Source organism: Melozone crissalis, unplaced genomic scaffold, assembly GCF_028551555.1.
Source record: "Melozone crissalis strain CALT ecotype California unplaced genomic scaffold, PUWL_Pcris_2 ptg000045l_1, whole genome shotgun sequence".
In the NCBI taxonomy this organism is placed as follows: Eukaryota; Metazoa; Chordata; class Aves; order Passeriformes; family Passerellidae; genus Melozone; species Melozone crissalis.
In genome coordinates, this window is record NW_026535823.1 from 29729152 (window position 1) to 29752292 (window position 23141).

The window sequence follows — 23141 nt, forward strand, 5'->3', positions numbered from 1 at the left end:
TTTTTAGGTTTTATACTTTGCCATTTTCCCCTTTACTGTGAGCTGAGCTGCTGCCTCTTATTGCTTCCCTTCACTAGAGTGTGATTAGAAAAGATGCAAGTTTGACCTCATCATATTTTGGATTTGCTCCTGGCCTGCTTATCATGCTAAGTGAGGGTTCTTAGGGAAAGAACACCAATCCTGACAGGATCCAAGGCTCCAGGGATGAAATTACCTAACTTCTATCTTAGCATGTCAGCATTGCCACACTTGTCTGTGCCAGGAACCCAGAGAACTGAGACAGGCTTTTACAAGGTGTTCCTCAGGTGCTTTTCTACAAATCCATTTGGAGATTTCCCTGTTTGCCTTCCTGTTTTTAAGAGAATGCAGATGGGTTGGTTGCACTTTAAGGCTTCTTCACACAATCAAGTTGGAGAAAAAATGTTTAGACATAATTACATACCCCCAGGAACTGGATCTCATTCAACTTGCAGAATAAATCCCAACAGATAGTAGGACTGGACTGAAAAAGTCCAGAAAAGAAATGTCACACAAAAAATGTCTCAGTTGCACTAGTTCCTATTTATTTATATATTTATAGGTTCATTTACTGCACAGGTAGTGCAGAAGTATGACCTATTTTATTTAGATAAAATCAAAACATATTCATTCCTATAAGTGAAAGAGTGAAATTAGATAGATTGTCATTGCTAAATTAGGCAGATTCACCATTTTTTGAATGCTGCTGGTTTAGGAAGGACAAGGTTGAAATGGAAAATACCTGCCCTTCATTATGCAGTGGAGCTGGAAGGCAGCCAGAGTGACAATCTAGTCCAGCACTGATTGCTGGACAGTCTAATCCAATCTAGACTGGTCTGAAGGGTATTTCATTTGTCCCTGGAGTAGAGGGAGCACTGCCTGAGCTGTCCACACTGTTTGGATACCGAGCAACTTTCCACATCTGCCCCTCTCCTGATTTCCCTCCTTTCTCAGAAAGTTCTGAATGCTTCTTGAGTTCATTCTCTGTGTTTTGAGATAACACGTGAGAAGGAAACTTCTTGATAATTATATTTTTCTGTTAGCTGCTGGGGGAAGTCTTTTCTTTTTTCCCTTCCCAGATTCACATGACTCTCAGGAGTCGAGGAGAAGATAGGTGAGCACTAAAAACAAACGCAGAACCATCTGGTGTGTGGAGGAGGGACGACTCCCACGGCCAGCTCAGCACTAACGGGCGGCATCTGCGGGGACGGGGATGTGCAGCACCATCAGCCTCGGCGAGATCTGGCACCTAAACACCTTGGGGGGTGAATGGTGGTGCCCAGGCACCTTGCCACAGCAGCCTCAGGAGCAGGAACAGCCCCAGTGCAGAGGGAAGGGGTCAGGAGACACACATGGGCAAGTGGGGCTTTGCTCTCACACTGTGCTGTGTTTGTTCCCTGGAAATGAGGGCAGCAAAAAAATCAGGAATTGTTGTTCAGCCCAGGAGAGTTTCAGCTTCTTTCCTCAACTTTCATGATGGACACATCATTCCCTAAGGGGCTGAGGGAGGACAGAAATTCCTCACGGTTACTCTCATGGAAGTTTCTTCAAGTTGTGTTGATACAAGGAAAAATGGATTCCCTGTATTTGTTGTCTTGCAGTTTGGAAGTTTTGTAAACAAACCAGCCCCAGACTAGGGCTGTTGCATGGAACAGCACTGCCAAACCTGAGATGAACTTGCTAACTCCTCCCACATCCACTGGGCAAAACTGACTGAGCTTCCAAAATTTCCTACTGCCTGTTTTGGTGTTGTGTTTAGCCCTCACTCCAGAGCTACTGCTGAGAGAGATCTTTTCTTGCTGGGGGTGAAGCTGGTGCTTTCTGAGGCTAGGACAGGATGGATTGTCACAGAGCCAGCAATAAAAGGGTGATGCACATCAAGCTGCTGAGCAGTGCCACCCTACTCTGTGTAAAGTCTTTTACCTGCTCTCCTACCTCCCTTTGTCAGTGAGGCTAATGATACTACCTAAGGATACTCCCAAAGGCATAAGTGGTTCATATTTACAGCAAACTTCAAAGACATAAATGGCTACAGGGTGGTAAAGTATCATTATCTGCCACTTTAGAGAGATGCTCCAGATTTGTAGAAAATTGGGCTGTTTATTCTACAATTCAGTGGAAAAATAAGTCTCTATAGAAACTACCACTTCAATGGTATTTACATTTCACTACTATGAAACATCTTGAGAAAGAGCATTCCCATAAATAGCCAACTGAAGTTGTTGCATTTAGTATAATAAGGTAATATTTACAAAAGACAGTGTATGTTCTAAGTATTATTATGGGGTTGCTGTGGATCCATGGAATATATTGTTAGGAGACTCAAATTTCCCAACAGGAAAAACAGTGACGTGTAAAAGCAACACATAAAAATTCCTTCGTGCCCTCCCTGGTGATAAAGCTGCAGTGAAACTGAAGATTGAAGCTAATACCTCTGGCAAAGCTGATCCTTTAAAAGTTCATTTCTGAGTAAGATTGCAAGAAAAACACCCACATTTTTAGCTGAAGGTGCCCTTATATGCATGTGCTTGCAGTTAGAATTGGGGTATTTGTTACTGGTACTGAGCTGGGCAGTTTCCTCCAGCTCTGCAGTTGTAAAGAACCACATGAGTGTGCCTGTCTGTAGTTACCTAATAGTGAAAATTATACAAAGAGAATGAAGAAAATACAAATAGCATTTTTTTTGTATTTGCAGTGGTGGTAAGAGAAGTAGATTTGGAAAGGTTAGTGTGCATTGGATTGTGAGCTGTATCCCTATTACCATCCTGCGTCCATCTTTTTCAAGGAATAGATCATTGCAAGAGCATTCTTTGAAAACACATCTGAAATATTCAAGTGCCTGAACATCACTGATGTCTTCTTTGGTGGTTAATGCTCTGAAAAGTGTCAGCCAACACCTTTAATCAAGCCAGTAGCAGTGGAAGTTTATGCTCCAGATGTCAATTAATCACTCCAGTGATAAATAATGGCTGAAGTTGTTCTTGGTACCAAAACATCTCACAGTGGCTGCTGCAGGTGCAGAAGTAAGAGGCACGTAGGAACCAGTATTGTCTTTTCAAGGTAATAGTTTAAGTCAATTAACTAACAAATGCAAGCTCCAAATAACAGCCAATAAAAAAAAGGAGGGGCCAGGCTGCTGCTTCCTAAATCGCTGACAAATGACTGAATTACAGGTCTTAGAACAACAAATTGTATCGCTGCTGTCCTGACCCATTTACTGGATCCTGGTGTCTCTCCCATGCCTTTGTTTTGTTGTTTTTCTTGCCCAAGATTCCCAGAAGCCTTGAATGCAAGACATAATGACACAGCTCCTGCCCTGGTAGCACACTGTGCAGTCTTTTGTTTCAAGCACACAGCATGCACCCAGACTTGCTCATAAAATATCCATAGCAAAATCAGGCGATGCCTGTCTCTCTTATACATTTTTAAGAGCTGTGCCCTAAATCCATTAAAAGACTGAGGCACGAAGAGAAGAATAATCCTTCCTATCATGTGGGTGAGAAAGGAGTTGGGATCGAGTAACTGGACATATAAAATGATCCATGTGAATTTGCTGACTACCAAACGTCTGTTATGGGAACATAGGATCTCTTGAAGTCCAGCTCTTTTTTCTAAATAGATGAAAAGTGTCTTGCATAATAGAACTGAGAAACTTTGCACAATAAAAATGAAGCTGGTATAAAGAAAGGTCAGAGAAGCAACAGTTCAAGAGTCAGAAGATGGTGAGGACTATGTGTATTGATAGAAGGTGCCTTCTGATTTCAGGACAACTAAGGTGAGGGAAATGTGTCTTTATGACAAATTACTTTTGAAATGTGAAGTGGTTGCTCTTACTCCAGAAATGAATCTTGAAAATTCAGTTCTATACGTTGAAGAAAAATGGCTTTCATTGTTTTATCCTGAGAGGTGGGGAACCTAACACCATTCCACATGGATGTACAAAGGAGAAGGGAATGAGCCACTAGGAATGAAAGGGAATTGGATATCTGCATCCCTAAGGCTCTTCATAAAATGATGTTCTACACTTCTTGTCAGGAGTCCTCTCATCTGATCTTTTCTGTAGAACTGTATTGTCTTTAATTAGGAAAATTTCACTCCACCCAAATCTTGGTGCCATACTTCCTTTCCCTATTCAGTGTCTTGCATCTTGGAATCATTTGCAGATGCCCTCAGAGGTACATTCCACTCTTTAGCCATGTCCATAGGATTTCAGATGTATAGATGGGGCCCAGAAGCAGCTGCTTTTCCTTCCATGGAAGGTGGGAGGGAATGAGAAGAGGATGGACACATGGCCTTTCCCAGGAACAGAGAGTTCTGTTCCTGCTCCTGAGTTACTGCCCAGCATTGCAGAGCCCCTTGCAATTCCCAGGGCCCATCCTCCTTAGGGAATGCGAACCTCTGTCCTGAGGCAAGGACATTAAATGGCATTGGAATTTACTGTCAAAGTTTACAGCTGTATGGTTAAATGCAGATTTTCATAGCCCAGTGGGGGTGTGCTGACTGAGTACAGCCCCACACAGCCACCTCCATGGCTGCATTCCTCGGTGGGTCAGGAACTCCCAAGATACCAGCACAGTGTTTTCTGGGAAAAAGTTGGAGAGAAAAAGTACCTTCAGCATTCAGAAATGAATTTCTTTAGAATAATACTCCCAAGTTCTTGGGTCTCTGGAATATGAGGTGATGCACAAGCTTCCTGGTGCTTTTGCACACTTGAACCCAAAGCCAGGAGCTCTGTAAGAAGAAAGTAAGAAAGCTTCACAATGCATTCTTGGGAGCCTTGACTGTATAAACTGGGACTGCTCAGATTTCTGTTATTAATTCATCTTAATTCAGAAATGGATTATGTATTGTCCTCCCTTGTTGCTGGTGTCACTCCTCTGAGCTTGGTGGAATTCCTTGAGTGAGCAGGAACAGTGTTTGCTGGTTAGAAACAGGCCAGAGGACAAATCAGCCTCCATAAACTCTAGGACTTCACTCTGAAGAAAATCCCTCTGACAGAATCTTCAGTAACTAATTTATCACACAACTTTAAAAGCACAGTTTACTGTAACTATTAATTTGGAATTTTTCTATTTTGGTCATCTTCTTTTTAAAATGACTTGTTACTAGAATTGCCTTTGCAACTTGTTACTCTCTTTTCTACTTTCAGTTTTCCTCTGTACTGACTTGGTTGTAAGTAGGCTGTGGTTTTCTGAAAATGGAACTGTGATGTTTGCTGTGTTTTCTTCTAGAAGACATGTGTTAAAAAAAAACCCAAACAAAAAACCCAACAAGAAACCAAACCCAAAAAACCCAAAAACCAAGTGAGCACCATAAACCCCAACCTAGCCAAAATCTTAATTCTTTCCCCCAAGCATTTCAGTTACTACTATTAAGACAAATTTAACACAGGCACTATAATTGCTTCACCAAGGTACTGTATTCACATCTAATTTGATATTTTTAATAATATTTGCATTGTTAAGGGGTCCTGTTGTGTGCAGGGAGTGTGTGCATAGATCAGCTTGAACATGCGATATGTGGATACTTGATCTAACCTAACCAGGGGATGAAGTTTTCACACTTGTGGTTTGCCTCCTTTCTTTCTTTGTTTTACAAATAGCAACTCCAATTTTGCATTTCTGTCCCTGGCTCTCAAATAATGTCAGGACACTTCTGTATCAGATGGAAGCCCACCCTCCTGGTTTGAGAGTGAGGAATTACAATTACCAAAATACCCTGATTTTCAGCACTCCTCTTAGGAAAAAAAAAAGATGTTATTATTAATATAATAATTTATATTATAATTTATTTTCTGTATTTCTAATTTGACATCCCCTCTGATCTTGCTTTCATTTTCATATGGTAACTTTGATTCTTTTCTCTTTCCATTTTAAAATACCTCAGGTTACTTCAGGCACAGAATTTTTGGTCAGTAGGTGACCTCAGCTGTTGCTGTCATCAGCTGGTACTCAAATCAGCAATATCTGCTTGGCTCACGTTTCCTCTGGGCTCTTGAATGTGGTTAGAGAAGCTGGGTTCCCAAATCAGGAGTATGGGATACTCTCCCTGCCTCTCTCCCTCTGTTCTATGGGAAGTTCCATCCTGGTGTGTTCCTGTTTTGGGTGAGCATTGGGGACTGAGCAGACACGATCCACGTCCCCTGCACGTGCTGCTCTGGCATTTGGCTGCCAACACTCCTCCATGGCTTTTCTGCAGAGCTGTGCTTGCCATGCCGGGCCTGGCAGGGCCTGGAATGAGCCATTTCCTTCCCATCTCCTCTGCCTGTAACAATCTTGAACTTGTTGACCCATGTGCCTATTAATTATTGATATAATGATGCATTATTTAGGCTTGTTTCAGCAGACGGATACATTATTACTAGGCAGACATTTGCCAGACAGGCTGATAGATAGCATCCTAAAAAAAGTCTCCAGTTGCCTTTGTACAATAAAGGCCTGTAACTTCATTACTTTCCTCCCAACCCCCTCCTCTTCAGACCATGAAACCTTAATAGGAATTTAAGTGTAATAATGATCTCTGTAGACAACGGGCTTAATCTTGACTGTGTTGGAGTTGTGGTCCTGATGTTGGTCAGGCCTCAAAAATACAGAGGAAGTCGCCTTCACCAATCTGCTAAAGCTGTTTTTCCTATGGTACAGTGAAATTATTTTGTTTTTCAAGCCCTTGCCGTAGAAAGGAGCACCGATTTCTCCCTTGGTTGCTGCGAGTTGTGTTGCGACACTCCGGAGCTGCAGGCAGAGCTTGATGTGTATCTCCCAGGGAAACCTGCCTTTGATTTTGTCTATGGATCCAAGGAAAAGGCGTATCAAAATGAATTATCTGTAATTTAAAACAGGCGTTTTGGAGCCTTTGGAACTGCGGCGTCGCTGCAGCTGAAGGGAGAGGAGGGAGCCCAGTCCTTGGTGGGAGCTGCGTGGGGATGGGGAGCGCAGAGCGGCCCCAGCTGACAGGGGACGGGGCCGGGACAGCTGCTCACGCCTGGCTGCCCTCCTTCCTCCTCCTCTGCTGCCCTCCTTCCTCCTCCTCTGCTGCCCTCTTTTTATCCCTGCTGCCCTCCTTCCTCCTCCTGCTGCCCTCCTTCCTCCTCCTCTGCTGCCCTCTTTCCATCCCTGCTGCCCTCCCTCCTCCTCTGCTGCCCTCCTTCCTCCTCAGCTGCCCTCCCTCCTCAACTGCCCTCCTTCCTCCTCCCTTCTGCCCTCCTTCCTCTTCGTGCTGCCCTCCTTCCTCCTCCTCTGCTGCCCTCCTTCCTCCCCTGTGCTGCCCTTCCTCCTCCTCTCCAGCTTTCCTTCCTCCCCTGTGCTGTTCTCCTTCCTCCTCTCCTGCTGCCCTTCCTCCTCCTCTCCCGCTCTTCCTCCTCCTCTCCCGCCCTTCCTCCTCCTCCTCTCCAGCTTTCCTTCCTCCCCTGTGCTGTTCTCCTTCCTCCTCTCCTGCTGTTCTCCTTCCTCCTCTCCTGCTGCCCTTCCTCCTCCTCTCCCGCCCTTCCTCCTCGTCTGCTGCCCTTCCTCCTCCTCTCCAGCTTTCCTTCCTCCCCTGTGCTGTTCTCCTTCCTCCTCCTCTCTCCTGCCCTTCCTCCTCCTCCTCCTCTGCCCGCAGCCTTGGCTGTGTCGCAACCGCCTCCAGCTCTGATGTCAGAGCCCCGCCGCTCCCCACGCCGTCCCTTCGAAAGCAGAAGAGGCACAAAAAGAGGAAGAAAAGCAGACGAAGGACAAGAAATGCAGACTCGAGTGGCACAAGTCTGACGGCTCATTTGATTTCCAGGGCTTCCTCGCAAGAGACAGTTCTGGGGAAGCGATTTCAGAAAGAATCAGCTGCAGTTTTCAGAAGCGATCTGGCACCGACTGCTTAATGCCGAGTGGGCACGTCCTGCTGCAGTCAGACCCACACTGGGGTTCTCCTGCTGACACCTTGGGTGCCTGTGCTGAATGTTTTCATTCTTTGTGAGTCAATTCTGTTTCATTTCTGATCCCCTGCTATGGCAGAGCCAGGAAAAGCTCCCTTAGTGCAACCCCAACTTGACCCCCTTGCTCAGGGTCATCTCCCTCTCAGACCCCCCTCACTATGTGGTCACACTGATATTTTCCCTGGCTTTCAGGAGCACCAGCCACACTGCTCCCCTTCCACAAAACCAGGATCTCACCCTCAGAATGTGTTAATCCCTTCATTTCCCCTTGTTCAGCCACATTCCCAGAAGTCCAACCTTGTTCAGCGCAAGGGTCGCTCTTCCAAAGGGATCCTTTGGCTCTGGCCAAAACTATTAATCACTATTAACTATTAAAACAATAACTAAGGAAACCTGCATTGATTTCCTGACTGCTGCACAGTGTGTTGTGTGTCTTGGTCAGCAGCTTTGAGATGTCCAGGTTTGCTCCACCTCATGCCTTCTCCCCTGATTTACACAGTCTGTCTTATTCCTGCTGACATTTTGTTGTTCTTTGTCCAGACAACTCAGTGAGGGACTGTCATCATCTCATTTGTCAACTATCTCCTTCATCCAGTCTGTCCATCAGACAACCATCATTATCAGGCAATCCCAGCCTTCCCCAAGACACTTCCCAGCCCTTTTAACTTGTAAAATGGTTTTCCTGAGCCATCTTTTTTTTTTTTCCAGTAGTCCTCCATTTGAATAGATGAGCACCAGAGTTTAGCAGCCCTCCCTTGCAGTTCTGGATGGGATGGAAGAATTTATTCTGTCACCTGTTGTGGATTTTATCTCTGTGTAGGGACAGGGGAAACTGCTAACTCCCACACTCAAATCAAATTTTAAGTCTGACATGAATAAATGTGTAAAATGCAAGTCCCTAACACTGAATACACAAACTCTCTGTAGACTGTCTAAATTATTTCAGGCTAGTTTACTGAAATTAAATTACATAAAAGTCATACAAAGCAGCACATTGTTATGTAAAACTCTACAAAGCAAGTGCTGTGATTTTAACTGAGTTGAACAAATAAAAAATTAAGTGTAATTTTTGTTCAGGGCCATGTGTTAGCTTTTGAAAACAAAAAGGAAATAAACGAACCAAGTCACACAAAACATATGTCTGCAGAATAATGATAAAATATATACTGGGCATCTTGGAAGTGTGGTTTTAATTCTTGCTGGTGTTGTGGCTGGAGGCTTTTGTTGTGCAAAAAAGCTACCCTGTGTTCATTTTACAATACAGAATGTTTTTTATTCCTACTACATCAGGAATAATGTAATCCTCTTGGAATAACATGGAGGGTTCTGAGTCCTTCAGCTGAGCCACCTTCCTGGGAGTGCCGGGAATGTGCAAAAGTGCTGCTGACTCTGGTCATCCCAGCCAGGCTGTGGAGGACACTGGCTTGGGGTACCAAACCATAAACTTTGAGGCCAAGAATTCCAAGGAAAGGTTTAGCTGTGACCAGCTGGCTTGGAGCAGTTTCACACAGAAGTTCTGACGCTGTGCCCTCAGGGTCGCTTCGTTAAAAAAGAGCTGTGTGAGAAGTTTCTGCTCTCCCCATTGTGTGCACACTGCTCTTGGGAAGAGAGGAGGTGGTGGTGGCTCTGGCCATGGCAGGAAGACTCCTGCAATGTCTGGCTGGAAGAGCACTTGTCTCTCCTGGCACAGTTCCATGGCCGAGTCCTGATGCTGTGTCACGTCCCTGTCCCTCCCAGGGCAGCGCAGTCGTGGGGCGTTGCTGGCAGCGCTCAGGGCATGGGCCAACACTCTAACAGCTTAATTAGCTCTTCCTTGTTAAGCAGGATTTCATAATGTAGGTACACGTGTTCAGCTGTCAGCTCCATTCTTGCAACAAAAGGAAAACCAAACCAGCAATAAATAGAGAATATTGCACAAGCCAATCTCCAAATAATGGCATTGGGTGGAACACGAGAATTAGGAGCTGTGGCTACAAAGAAGATTGGTGCTTCCTATTCCTCCTAAAAACACAGCTCTTCAGCAGCCAAGGAGGGTATTGAAAGCCTGGAGATGCCTTTGCTTCCCTTCTGGTGCTCCTGATCCACGTCTGTAGAAGTGAGGAACCCCATGCCTTGTCCTTTCCCTCTGAAACTTGTTTAGTTCCAGAGCAATGAGCAAAAGCCCTGCAAATTCACCCTCCTACTCCCTGCTGTGAGAGCCCCTGACACTGCACAGGCCTTTGTGCTCCCAGGTCATGAAGAACTGAGTAACCAGGCATTGACATTTCAGTATTATTTGGAATGGCTGTAGGAAGAGACTCCTAAATGCGTAGATAAATCAAGCATTAAAAATAGAGGCAAAATTATTGCAAAAAGATGGAAAAGTTACTTTTAAAAATCACCCATATCAATTTTTAAAGGTCTTAGCTTAGATTTAGAAGGTAATGATTCATATTTGTAGCATTTCATTGTATCACATGGAATATTTTTTGGTGAAGGCAGGTTAACATGACCAGTAGATGCGTATTCATCTCTCAGTACATTCGTATTGAAATCACTGAGTAACTGAAATGATTAATACCATTCCAGATTTCTTCAAACAACATTAAGCTACAAATGTCTTATTTTTAAAACCCCAGAATTTTCTTCAGATGTTTATTTTTGAAACTGTGGTAGTATTGCATACCTAAAATATGAATGCATTTAGAGTGGTGGAATGTCCTCATAATAGAATATATTATACATAGGCTTCTAAAATATGAAGGCTTCCAAAAGCATATTGCAAAATTTAGATTTTGAAGAACCAAGGTCCTACAGTGCTGTCCAGATTAGATTTAAAAAAGAAAATAAAAGAAAAATAATACTGAATTTGAGTCTTTTTTACAGATGTCACTGAGACAACTTTTTCTGACTTCATTATTTACATGCCAGCATCACAAAATTCTGGAAAAAATTAGAAGGGGCTTTTCAGGACAGAGGTAAGAGAGACCTGAAATACCAGTTCCAGAGTGATTCTCCTCACCTCCAGCTTTGCTGTGCTTTTTCCTGGGAACTTCTGTGGCTTAGGCAGGGAGTTGTCCTGATGGATCATTGTTGTGCCCCACAGCTGACCCCAAGCTGTCCTGAGTCACGCACTGTGGATGGCAGCATGTTGGGACAGGGCAGAAAGGGACAAAATCACCCAGCACTGTGGGGGTGGGAGACAAACCCAGTTTCAAAACCTTGGTACCTCCATTTAAGGGTATTTCAGCTAACAAGAAGCTGTTTCAAGCTCTTGTCCCTGACATGGATTTTTGTAGAAGTGCCTGACACTCAATGAAGGCACAGCAGTGGTTTTTAGGACTTTCTTCCTTCACAGACTGAAGTTATGACCCCATTTTACTTGTAAATTAACTTAGATTATCACCTAGGGCAAATAATGCTGTTGATCAAAATGTTACTGACAAATTTGTTGTTTACTTGAATCTAGACATAAACATGACCTTTGAACACTGTGAGGAAGAAGCTCTTTTTTCACACGCATTTTTCACCAGAAAAACAAAAACTTGGAGATGATTTTATCCACAATTGTTTGCTTAATTATTAACATATTTTTTAATGCAATGGTAATGTTTTGTTGGAGAGGGAGGGATAATATTCTGGGCAGTTCTATTCTGAACTGAACCCATCTGACATGGATATAATCAAGATTTTACAACTACTCCAATGGATCAGTGCAGGAGGGAATAATTTACACTCCCTTGGAAGAGGGAATGCTGCACATGCACCATCATCAGGGATACTCAGCTGAACCTCAAAAAGAATGCTATTAAGCTTTTTGCATTAATTATGCTTAAACCCTACTCTCTAGTGATACTAGGGTTAATTTTTAATTGATACCCTTAAATCAATTCCTTCATGGACGGACAGTGGTTGATGATGAACTCTTGGGGAAGAGAAGCCAATATTGTCCTGTCAGCAGTCAGGTACATTATAGCCCTTGCTGTACATCTCCTCCTGATGTGTTTTGATGGTGCTCATTTCTCCTGGCATGCTTTTAGCTCCCAGGGATTCAGATGTGTCAGCTACTATAGCTGTAGGAAAACATTGATGATGGATTTATAACACTCAGACTTCAACTTAGTGACCTGAAAAATGGCTGTGGATTTGCTTTTGCAGCAAAATTGGTTTTGCCCATACAAAACCCTTGCTTCTTAAATTCCCTTATCTGTATTTTAATGAAACATTTTATCCTGGTTATAATTCATGACTCTTGTCAGAGTAAGTTTTCTCAATGAGGCATAGTTGGGGTAGCTACTGAATTTATGGGAAGGAACCAACTTAATCTCTTTAAAAGCAAAGTTGTCTTCTGGAGTGTCAATTGAACTCTACAGAATAATAGCTCTGAAATATCTCCCTGTCTGTGGGAAGGAGGGGTTTCTCTGGCAGAGAGATGCTGGAGTTCTGTCAGGCAATGGTTGGCCAAAGTTGTACTCCTGAGCCAGCCACTCCAGCAAAACCCCTGATGGAATATTAAATAATGAATTAAATGTATCTAATATTTATTTTCCATTTATGTTCTTCCATTGGAGGGGGAGCTCCCAGGGACAGTGTCAGCTCTGGGCTGTTCACGCTGGATTTGTTGGAAGTTTTACTGAATCTCTGAGAGAAAAAATTGCCCAACAGTGATCCCATTGGATGAAGTTAGGAGATGTTGGGTCACTTCCAGATTTTCAGATTATGGGTTTTCCTGTGTCCTTGGATTAGCAATTCAATGTTCTTTCTCAATTTCCCATCTGCAAAATGGGACTGACAGTATTTCCTTCACTGACAAGGAACAGGCCTCTGCTTAGGTACTATCCCAAACTGTAGGATAGATCTGGGATATGTTCAAGGACTTGTTGTTTTGTCTCAAGTAAAGAGGGTTTCCCACATGCAAGTGAAATGGGATCTCTCTCCTACAGCCATATTTTTGAGGACTAACTGGATTAGGGAGGACAAGTAAAAGGAGCAGCATTTTAAAATTTTTTCTGTGCTGCAAATCAGTTTAAGTGTTTTGAAGTTTCATAAGATCATCCCCTGTGGATGTCAGACAGAAGGAGCCAGATTATTTGGCTTTGAAGTACATCAGAAAGTGGCTTCTTCCCCTCCCTTCCCCTAGCAATTCCTCTAATATTTCTTCCATCCCCCAGGGAGAATTCAGCTCCTAGAACAGCTTCCCCTGGAGCACCTCAGAGTGCATCCCTAGCAGAGTCACGGGGATGTTGTAGCATGTAATTCATAACCAGAAACACTTCCCTTGTGGACAGGTTCCTTGACACACCCTAGGCTGAGGGCAGACAGCTGTGGTTTTCCTTGGGTTTCGGGAAACTGGGATAACCTCCCTCCTGTAAGTCACTAATGGACATGTTTGGCTCCTGGCACCCACTGCTGCTGCAGTGGTGAGTGCAGAGCAGGAGTTACTGAGCAGTGAACAGGCAGAAGAAAAGCAGGGCGCCCCAGTGTGCTGCTCTCCTTGAACCTTTAGCATTTAATCTGACAATTCACTCTGTCCTTGGCCTCTGGATTGAAGCACCACTTACCAGAGTGGGTTTAGTGGGATCAGCCTCTCTGCAAGCACAGTGGGAGCAAAGGCCCTCTGGCCATGGTCAGTAGTTGATGGCTTTGGTCAGTACTACTGGATGGTCTGGATGTCCACCCAGTTCTGCTGGGACAGGGCAGTGAATAAAGGAGCTCCTGTCTCCTGGAGGAGACTGAAAGCATTTGCATCCTCACGGCCAGGACAGTGAATAAAGGAGCTCTTCTCTCCTGGAGGAGACTGAAAGAATGAACAAGGGACGAACTGGCCAGGGAGAGCAGAGCTGCTTCAAGGCACTCAGCTTTGTAAGTGCTGCAGAGGTTCCTTGGCCTGAGGAGACAGCAGAGCCCAGAAAAGGCTGCTGTTATTTGTGGGGAGAAGGAAATTGAACCCCATTCCCTCCCCATCTCCACCCCACTGACTGAGCCCCTCCATCCTCCTCGCAGGGGCCCCAGGCACTGCTCTGCTCTGTGGGAGCTGGGCTGGAGTTCCTACCTCTTGTTTACAGCTCCCTGCTCAGACCTGGTGTCTGCTTTCTCCTCTCAGCTAATTTGCAGACAGAGGCCTCGAGGGCTTTGGGTGGGTGCCACCAGACTCCTGCGAGCTCCAGCGGTCGTGTTCTTTCCCAGACAATGACTTCAGTAGCCTCGGGGCACCCCAGAACCTCCTAACAAACATCTCTCCTAACTGCCTTATTAACTGATTGCTCTAGTAAGATAATAATTAACACCCTTACTTGTGCCTTGGCTCAGCCAAAAATATTCTCAAGTGGACTTAGAAATGCATAAAATGAATAAATGATTTATGTTTACTATTTTTAATGGAGCTACTTATTAGCAACGCTCTCATACAGAGCACCATAAAAACACTCCTGGTTTCGTTACAGATTTAGAAGGTGGTAATGAAAAGCTGTAGGGAATAAAATGGGGAAACACTCCCTGAGCCAAATTTTGCTCTCAGTTGTATTTAAAGGTCTTGCTGAGTTAAATTCTAGAGAGGATTTTGGCCAGAAAACCATTAAAATAGAGACAAATCTCTGTCATCTGCTCATTGCAGCTCAGCCATTCAGAACATGCTCTAGCCAGGAGAAGGGTGCCTGCCCTGTCAGTATAGACCCAAAAACGCAAGGGCAGGATGTGTTTCTGTGGAGCAGATCAGCCAGGCTGTGTTTACACATGCACTCCATGTTCCTGACCCTACCAGGCATGAGACAGGATTTCACCATGGCAGCCTGCAGGAGCTGTGCTTTCTGACCTTGGTGGGAAAGTGGGAAGGGTCATGCTGCAATTTTTCACTAGTTTATATTGTTCCTTACTAAAAGCACTAATTAGGGTGGTGTGGTGGACTTCAGAGAGAGCCCTGACACAGTTTTTGGGACATGAATGCTGTGCCTTGTGCTATTGCTGGGTGACAAGGAGTGCCACCCTTCATCCATGTCCTCCACATGGAAGAGAAGGTGCTGCCCTTTGGGTTTAAGGTTTGGGTTCATTTAGGAGCCTTGACAGGTGGGGATGGAGCAGGTGAACTCTCCACAGTGGTGAGTTTGCTCTGATTTGATTCTCCAGCCACAAACTGTGGTTGCTGTTCTGTTGCTGAAATGAAGCCATGGGTTCCATCCCAGGCTGCCAGGACACACAGCACACAGTCCCCACATTTATTTGACCAACCACCTCAATCACATTGTTTTATTCCAGCTCAAAGAGGACTCCCAAGCCCTGCTTCCCACTTGCTTTCCAAGCTCTGTGGATTTCTGTTCAGTGAAGACAGTGGTGCAGGCTCATATCCAGCTGGTCCATACTGAGATCCATATTTAATATTTAGGATATTTCCTTTTGCATCCTCTCTACCCTAAAAATGCTCATAGAGCACTTTTGGAAATACATTTAAATATCTGCAAATATTTTCCTGCTCCCTTTGCTCACACCTGCTGTGAGAATTAATAATGTTTATCAGCTGAAGCTCTCCAAAGAATTGGCAGTGCCTGATTTTTGTCTGGACAGGACAGGATTTCAGTGCTGCCTGAGAAATCAGAGCACTTTAAGGTGCTGGAAGGGCCAGATCATAAATCTCTGGAGATCCTAGAGAATTTTCCAAACTTCCATTCTTTCACTAATGTGTAAATGAACATCCTGTGGATGTTATCAGCGTTTCTGGGGCAGTGTTATCAGTCAGTCCCACACCAGCTAAAGGCTACAGACCTGCATTTCTCATGAAGAAATACTGGATTTTAAGATAACTCCCATACTGACCCTGCTGATGTTTCTTAAAATGATGTATTGCTCTATTTTTTTTTAATTTTCAGAAATAAAAATGAGTTTGCCTCAGGGCAGAGACAGTCTAAAAGCCTGTGCTAATAAATCTCTGCAAGTTTAGTAGTGTTTAATACATATTCTGCTTCAAGTGCTTTTTAAATGCATTATCACCTTTAAGTAAATACAGTGGAAGGCTGCCAAGAGGCTGGATGCTGCTCTCTGTAAATTTATGCATTTATATCATTAATGCAATGAAATGTTTAAACCCTCATTGAATTTTGCTAACTGATTTGCAGTGTGAATGGTAGCAATTTTATGCATTTATCAATTACCATTTAAGTAGCTACTCTAATATTTCTGTTTAGGCAGGCAAAGCACATTCACTAAAATACTTCTCATCTGAATTAGATTTGGGATGAAGGGAAACAGAGGATGTATCCAAGGTAAAAAGAGTTCAGAGCTACTTGTTCTTGATAGGAAACAGCATTGACAGGGACAGGGATCAGCAGTTTGAGCTCTCCCAACTCCAACAGTTGTCAATATTCAGCAGCAGATTATTTTCCCAATATTTCAAAATCATGCCCTACCTGTTCAGGAGCTTATCCAGAGTCAGATATTATAGAAAAGTAATTTTAAAAGAGTTGTGTACTCCCTTTAAAAATTTATACTCATTTGCTAAAACTTTTTAACAAGATATTAAGATATATTTTAAAAATAGTCTCTAATTTCTGAGCTGATCCACAATAGGGGATGATAATTCCTCTTGAATTATTGCTATAAGGAAAAAACAAATTGAATATAATGATTCTGTATCTTCTTCTGCCTGTTTTACTCAAGTTTCAAGTTTAGAAACAAGCAAACAATGGACCAAGTGCCTAATTTGAAGATACAAGAAAACATTTCTCAGCTCTCACTTGGGTTTAGTTTTCCAGAGTGACTAATAAGAAGGTGGTGATTGCTTCATTAGCATGCACTGAACTGAGTGCACAATGTAATTATATATTTCAGTTGTAATTAGGACATTTAATTGATTTGTTTTAACTAAATTAACAGACATCAGGAAAAAAACCCCAAAGATTTGTGGCAGATTTTGAAATGTTTTCCACACAGCCAGCTGGGTTCAGCTGAGAAGAAAATATGTGTTTTATTTCTGGATAATGTTAGGAAGATCAAAAATCTTGTTATTGAGAAACTCTTATGAAATAATATTGCATTTCTTCAGCCCTCTCCTTTATAGGCCAAAAATTTACCAGCTGAAATCCACAGCATTCTTATGGATATCTTTGGGGAGAGAAGAAGTGACCAATGACTCCAACAGGAGATGCTTCCATACATTGCTGTGAGAAATAGGGTTAAAATGCAGATTTCCTTTCATTGCATTGGCCAGTTGGTATCTCTGCTGCCCAGCTGGACAAATACAGCCATTATTTAGAAACAGCTTCTTCCTCCTTTTTGGTCACCTACTTCCCTCTGATTGTTTTCCTGGTTTTGCAACCTGGCTCCACACTTCTTGATTGTGGCTTCTTCCAGCAAGATGCCTTTTCACTTCCAGTTTCTGGCCTGAGCTGCTGAAACAGCAGGAGAGAGCCTCAACACGCAGCACAGCTGATCTGCTGGAAGTGGTGCAAAGCCTCTCCCATCCTTTTGTCTTGGAGAAGAGGGGAAAGATTTAAAGTAGAGCTTTAAAAGTCTGTAAGTTGAAATCCAGCTGCATCCAGCCATATGTTTCATTCACATGGACAACTTAATCCACAGGACCCACAAGGGCACCCAAAATTACCCCTGGCCCTCAGGCTGAGGGGGTTGGACACCCCAGCTTAGAAAGTGTCTGTGTGTGAAACTCATTTGTCTTTCATTTCTGTTTCCATTGCTCGTGCCCTATTTTGAATTTTCCCCATTTCAGCACAACCATGTTGCAAAAATAAATAACAGCCTCCAAATCCATCCCATGGGACTTGTCCCAAGAAAAATGCTGCAAATGAGCGTGGAGACAAGACATGGCCTGGAGGCAGCCGTGGTTTGCTGCTCGTGCATATCTGCAGAAGTTGGCTGAGGAGCAGTTTAGAAACCTCTGGGGTGAGAATGAGGTGGGGCAGCTGAAAGTGTTGTGGTTCCCACATTTATTCTGCTCTTGCATTTACAGGAATATGTGGAATTGAGTGTGTAGCTGAACACACAGGGAACAGGAGAAAGAAAAACTGAAGGAAAGGCCGAGCTCCCTTCTGGTAAAACCCGTTCTAGCTTTTAGGAACAGCTCATTACCCACTGTTTACAAACAGCAGCAACATCAATCTACAGCACAAATTACTCATAGTGAGAAAAAACAAACATAGAAAAAAGCAATCAAAATCCCCAGGTTGCTGCTGACACTAAAAATAGGCAAATTCAGACTGAAAGTCCCATCAGGGCAAATAGCTCCACTGTGTTCCTGAGTCGCGAGGGACCCTGCACTAAAGAGGGGAAACACAATTTGTCTCCAAAATGTTTTTCTTTGAAAATAGGGTTTCGTTTGAACGAAACATTTCTTCAGGAACTTGTCAGAGACAATTTAATTTCATTGAGAGCTCTCGAGGCTAAGAGATCCTCTGATAATGTCAATCACTTCATGTCAATATTTTCAGAACGTGCCCTGCATATTTTTATTTCAAGTGATTGTTCCTATTTGCATATTTTTCAGTTCCTTCCAGAAATGTTTAGAATTAAGATTGGAAAATAAGGATAAGATTCATTCATTTGATCCAACGGAAATAATTTAGTTGACACATATTTCCTTTCTATTTTTAATGACTTTATGTGGGAATAGCAGAATTTATTGCAACCCTGATAACAGACTCAAAACCTATGGAAAAATATTTGCTTTAACAGCAATATATATTACCAGGAAGCCTTGAAATTAATGGTTTGTTCTAAAAACCATTTTATATTAAGTATGTTTGCATTCAGAGTGTTGGCTGGATCATTATGGCTCTGCTATGGGAGTGAAAACAAGTTTTGAAATAACAGTTTTAATGAAATAATAATTAAGGTTTTATTTTTTTTTTTCCAAGCTGTAGCAGAAAGCAGAGCTCCCAAACACCCTTTAAAGTGTGAGATGTTCTGAACTCTGCAGCCAAAGCCATGGGGAACGTGGGGAAAACTCCTCCATGTGCTGTTGATTTGCACAAGGCTTGGTTGGGCTCGACATTTAGGATTTGGCAGAGCCCACGGGGAGCAGGGTGTGCCCAGCCTGGGCAGGGCTGCAGCTGCATCAGGGAGATGCTGCACATCCCCAACAGGATCAGCCCGGGATGCGGGTCCTGCCTCTGCCACCCCTTCCCTAGCCTCAAATAAAATCCTATTTTTCAGGCTCTCAGAATGCTTGTTACTATAGCATAACAACAGAATGTACAGAAGCTCAGCATCTTCCAAAAGATGACCTTCATGCGATGTCATATTTCCATTTCCAATAGTAAAATGAGGAGATGGAAACATTTTCTTGTTCCTTGCTCTCTCCCATCAGGTTAGATTATTGTCTATCTCATGCTAGCTGTCAGGAATCCAATCTCCATCTATGTCTGCAGCTCAATTATATTATTTTTAGTCTTTATCTATTAGAAAAATATAGCAGAAGAGGGAAGAATTACATATTTGGATCATCAGCACATTGGGATGATTCATAGCAAGGAAAGAGTTGGGCCATTTCATGACCCTTTCTATCACTTAGTAGCTAAAATTCATCGTCTGTAAAATGTTTTCTATATCTTACATCTTTAAATACAAGTATTTCCTTTCAGAAAGATTTTTTTTTTTAAAGAATGTTACATTAGTTGTTTGTTTCTTTACACTCTAGGAAATCCAAATTTTGCATTTTGGTGCCATATTGAAAAAATAAGGAAAAAAAAAGTCTAAAACCAAAAAGTGAAAGCACATCAGCCCATTTTGCCTTTCATTTGGGGTAGAAATGCAAGCTTGTTAAGCACAAATAGTAATCAGAGCTCAACTTTTCACTTTTAATAAGTATAGATTCCACAGCCAAAGAGTAAAATTAGAGAATAGTCCCTTGTGCCCTTTTAGAAGTTTGAAGTTTACAGTCTTTTTCTCTTTTTATTGTAGGAAACCAAGAATCTGTTTATTATCTGTTTATTATAAAGCAAAAACACTTTCAAATGAAATGTCTTTGAATTAGAAAATACTAAACCCCAAGTTAAATTGGGAGAATTTGAGTGCACTGTTGAACTCCTGCCTTCTGTTAACAGAACACAGGAATTTCTGAAATCTGAAGGGAAATTGCTATAGGAGCAACTGTATTAGTAGTAAATTACTCATTCCTTAGGAGATATGATATTCCTAAATATTGGACTCCATTATTCAGAGGATCACAGAATGATTTGGTTGGAAGGGACCTTAAATATCATCTCATTGCCCTTTTGCAGGAATATTTTATTTGCTTCAAGCCCTTGGGTTTGGTGTTTCAGGAGGGAAAGGTGCCTGTCTACAAGCAAATTTGTTGTGGTCACTCAGTGTTTGAGGTTTTTGGATGAAGGCTTAATTCATTTTTCAGACAATCCCTTCAGTGGTCAGTTCAGAAAGGTCCCAGCACCATGCACAAGGGTTACTGGAAAATGTTTAACATCATCTTGGTTCTGCCCATTTCCAGGGAAGTGTTGAGTCTCACTGGTATTGCAGTGAAATTCTGTCTGCTTTCGAGCCCTTCCTGAAAGTGTCACATTAACCATATCAAGCTATCATATCAAATACTTCAAACTGAGAAAAAAGCGTCTTTCTGGAGAACAGTGAGACTCTGCAGAAAGGCACAAATCTTTGCATTTGAAAGATTGCTGTTAATAACTCTTCTCTTCCAAGAAACAAAACACTTCAGTGCCTGCTGGATTTTGTTGTTTAATCAGTGGAGTGGTCTGTATGGGTTAAGCTTCCCAGCTAAATTATGATCTGTAATTAAGCTAAGAAATGCCAGCCAAAGCCCTCAGTTTGTGTTGAGGGATACCTGGGATCTGCAGCAGAGAAAGAATACACTTTATGTGGGGCTGGCTCATGGAGTATTTTGCATTTAGCATAAACAGCCTTCTGGCCACATTGTTGTATAGATTCCTAATCTCCTTTAATTCAATTTCCTCTCCTCCTGTGGGCAGCTATAGCACCTTTTGCAGCAGCTGAAGGGCTGTAAATCCTGCACTCACACACTCATCTCCTCCTTTCCTGGGGCTGGAGGAGGGCTCAGATCTGGGAGCAGCACAGGGGCTGCTGTGACCCAGGCTGGCTGAAGAGTTAATCTGATGAAAACTTGAGCACGGCCTGGGCTGAGCTCTGCACTCACTGTGCTGTGGAGCCAGAGCAGGCCCAAGCCAATGAGAGTATTCTGGCATCAGCTGCTGGAGGTTACAAGAACCTTATGTATCATTTTATGTATTTTCTTTTCATGTGTCTCTAATCAATTCCAGTGGCGAGGCCTGTGTTTTGGTTCGTACAGCCAAGCCAGGCACTGGCCTTGGCTCCATTTTCAAACCTCTTGGCTTGCTAAATGTCAGAGCCTGAGCTGGGCTCCTCTTTGTACTCCCATCTCATACAACTGGCCCGAGTTATGTGTGTTCCCTGAGAGCACAAGCACGGCCCAGAATACAAATCAAACCTACTTGGGAGCCAAACACAGAGGTCAGCGAAGCAAATATTTGTGTCTCCCCAAACTACCTTTCCTGCTTCCTGGCACAGCCAGTGAGGCCCTGGCTGCACAGCCAGTGAGGCCCTGGCTGCACAGCCCTCCTCAGTCCCACGTGCCAAGAGCTGAAAATGAAATAGAGTAATAATACAAAGAGTGTAAATGCAGCAACAGTCTCTGATCAAGTTCCCCAGTGACTTACTGGATTCTTGCACCTAAGGGAAAACATAAATTCTCTGGAAGAGGGACGCACTGGAGGTTTTGGGTTTGCTGTTTTTGCTGATGGTTTCTTCAGAGTGTTCATTATCTTAAATAAAGTGGTGGAGAATAAAGACTGCTGCATACAAAAGTGATCAGTCCACCATGAGGCATTTAAATCCCCAGTACTAGCTAGGAAACACTGAGGCAGCACAAAAATTAATATTAAGTATATTATCTTTAGAACACTCTTACAGGCTTTGACTGAAGAGACTGACAGATGCAATTTTGCAAGAGTTTTATTGGACTGTGGTCAGAGATGCTGTTCCAGTTGCAGCTGAACTGAGTCAAGAAACTATCAATCTCAAGATGAGCTAGCTCAAAAAAAAAAAAAAAAGAAAAAAAAAAAGAAAAAAAAGCCCAAACAAATAACCAAGTAAAAAGTACTTAAGCTAAGCTGGATCCCTCTGTCAGAGCCAGATTTGGGAGTGTCCGCAGATGTGGTTATGAGGCTCATGGAAAAGGGTGGTAACCCCTAATGGGGGGCAGTGGATACACAGCTGTGGGCAGGCTGGAGGTGAAAACGTCTTAACCTGGCTCAGCTGCTGCTGGAACAGCCCTGGCTGTGCCCTTATTTACACAACACTGGGATTTCTTAAGAGAGGAATTCTTAGATGGAAGAGTGAGCTGCTGTCCAAGTTTGCAGTGGGATGTGCTGCATCCCAAAATCTATCCATAAATATACATCCCCCAAACGTGTGTCTGAAGTGAACATTGAGTCCTTCAGAGCACCAGCACATAATACTGGCTGCAATCCCTCCCTTAGCCATGGTGGTTGGAGCACGGGATGTTCCAGAGAGCACATTTTGCTGCAGGAGCCTCAGCTGTAGATCTTGAGCAGAGAGAGGCTTCTATTAAATGCATCTGTACTTGTGTGTGTTTGGTCTGTATCAGATTCTCCTTAGGTTACTTAAACTTCTTCCAGATTAAGCTCTCATATGCCCCCACTGCTCCATGATATTCTTAACCCTCTCCTGCCCTGCCACCCATCCATCAGGGTGAGCCCTGAGCCCAGCCTGTGCCTGGTGGGAAGGATTAATTGTTATGTGTGAAGCACCCGGGCTGCAGAGGAGGCTCCAGCAGCCTCTCCAGACATGGGAGGGACACAGGGCTGGGCTCTGCTAAAGGTCACGGTGAGCTCACACCACAGAAGGGCTTTTGGGCAGGACCCTCACTGGGTGGAGGGAGCTGCCTGAGTGTTCCAGGCTGGCCTGGCGGGAGGGGAAAGCCTGACCACACCAAAGGGATGAGGGGTGTGGGGAGAAATTGGATATGAGGCCTCCAAGCCTTGGGTTGGTCTAGATTTGATGAAAAGAGATGGAAAGATGTGGTTTACCACATGTAATACCTTTGTTTCAATTTGTGCCCCCGGAGCAGCTGAGAAGCTGTGACGGGATAATGACGACACCAACTGTGCTTTATCCTTTAGGGGCCTTTTGTCCCATGCACTCTCAGCCTCTGCTGCACTGCAGGATCCCAGTGTCGGTGGTTGTGTGGGTCACAGAGACCCTGTAGCAATCA

At 43.4% G+C, this 23141-nt stretch overlaps 1 protein-coding gene across 11 annotated transcripts in view; it reads left to right on the top strand.

Annotated features, from left to right (window-relative positions):
• Positions 1–23141, top strand: part of FGGY (FGGY carbohydrate kinase domain containing) — a 282290-nt gene that overhangs the window by 91725 nt on the left and 167424 nt on the right. The window contains exon 1 of one of the 11 annotated variants that reach the window (XM_054286341.1): positions 10800–10878. The exons of the other annotated variants lie outside the window; for them this stretch is intronic. The gene's annotated coding sequence lies outside the window, so the exon portion shown is untranslated. Of the gene's footprint in view, positions 1–10799; positions 10879–23141 lie in introns of those variants that run through there. 11 annotated transcript variants of the gene reach the window in all.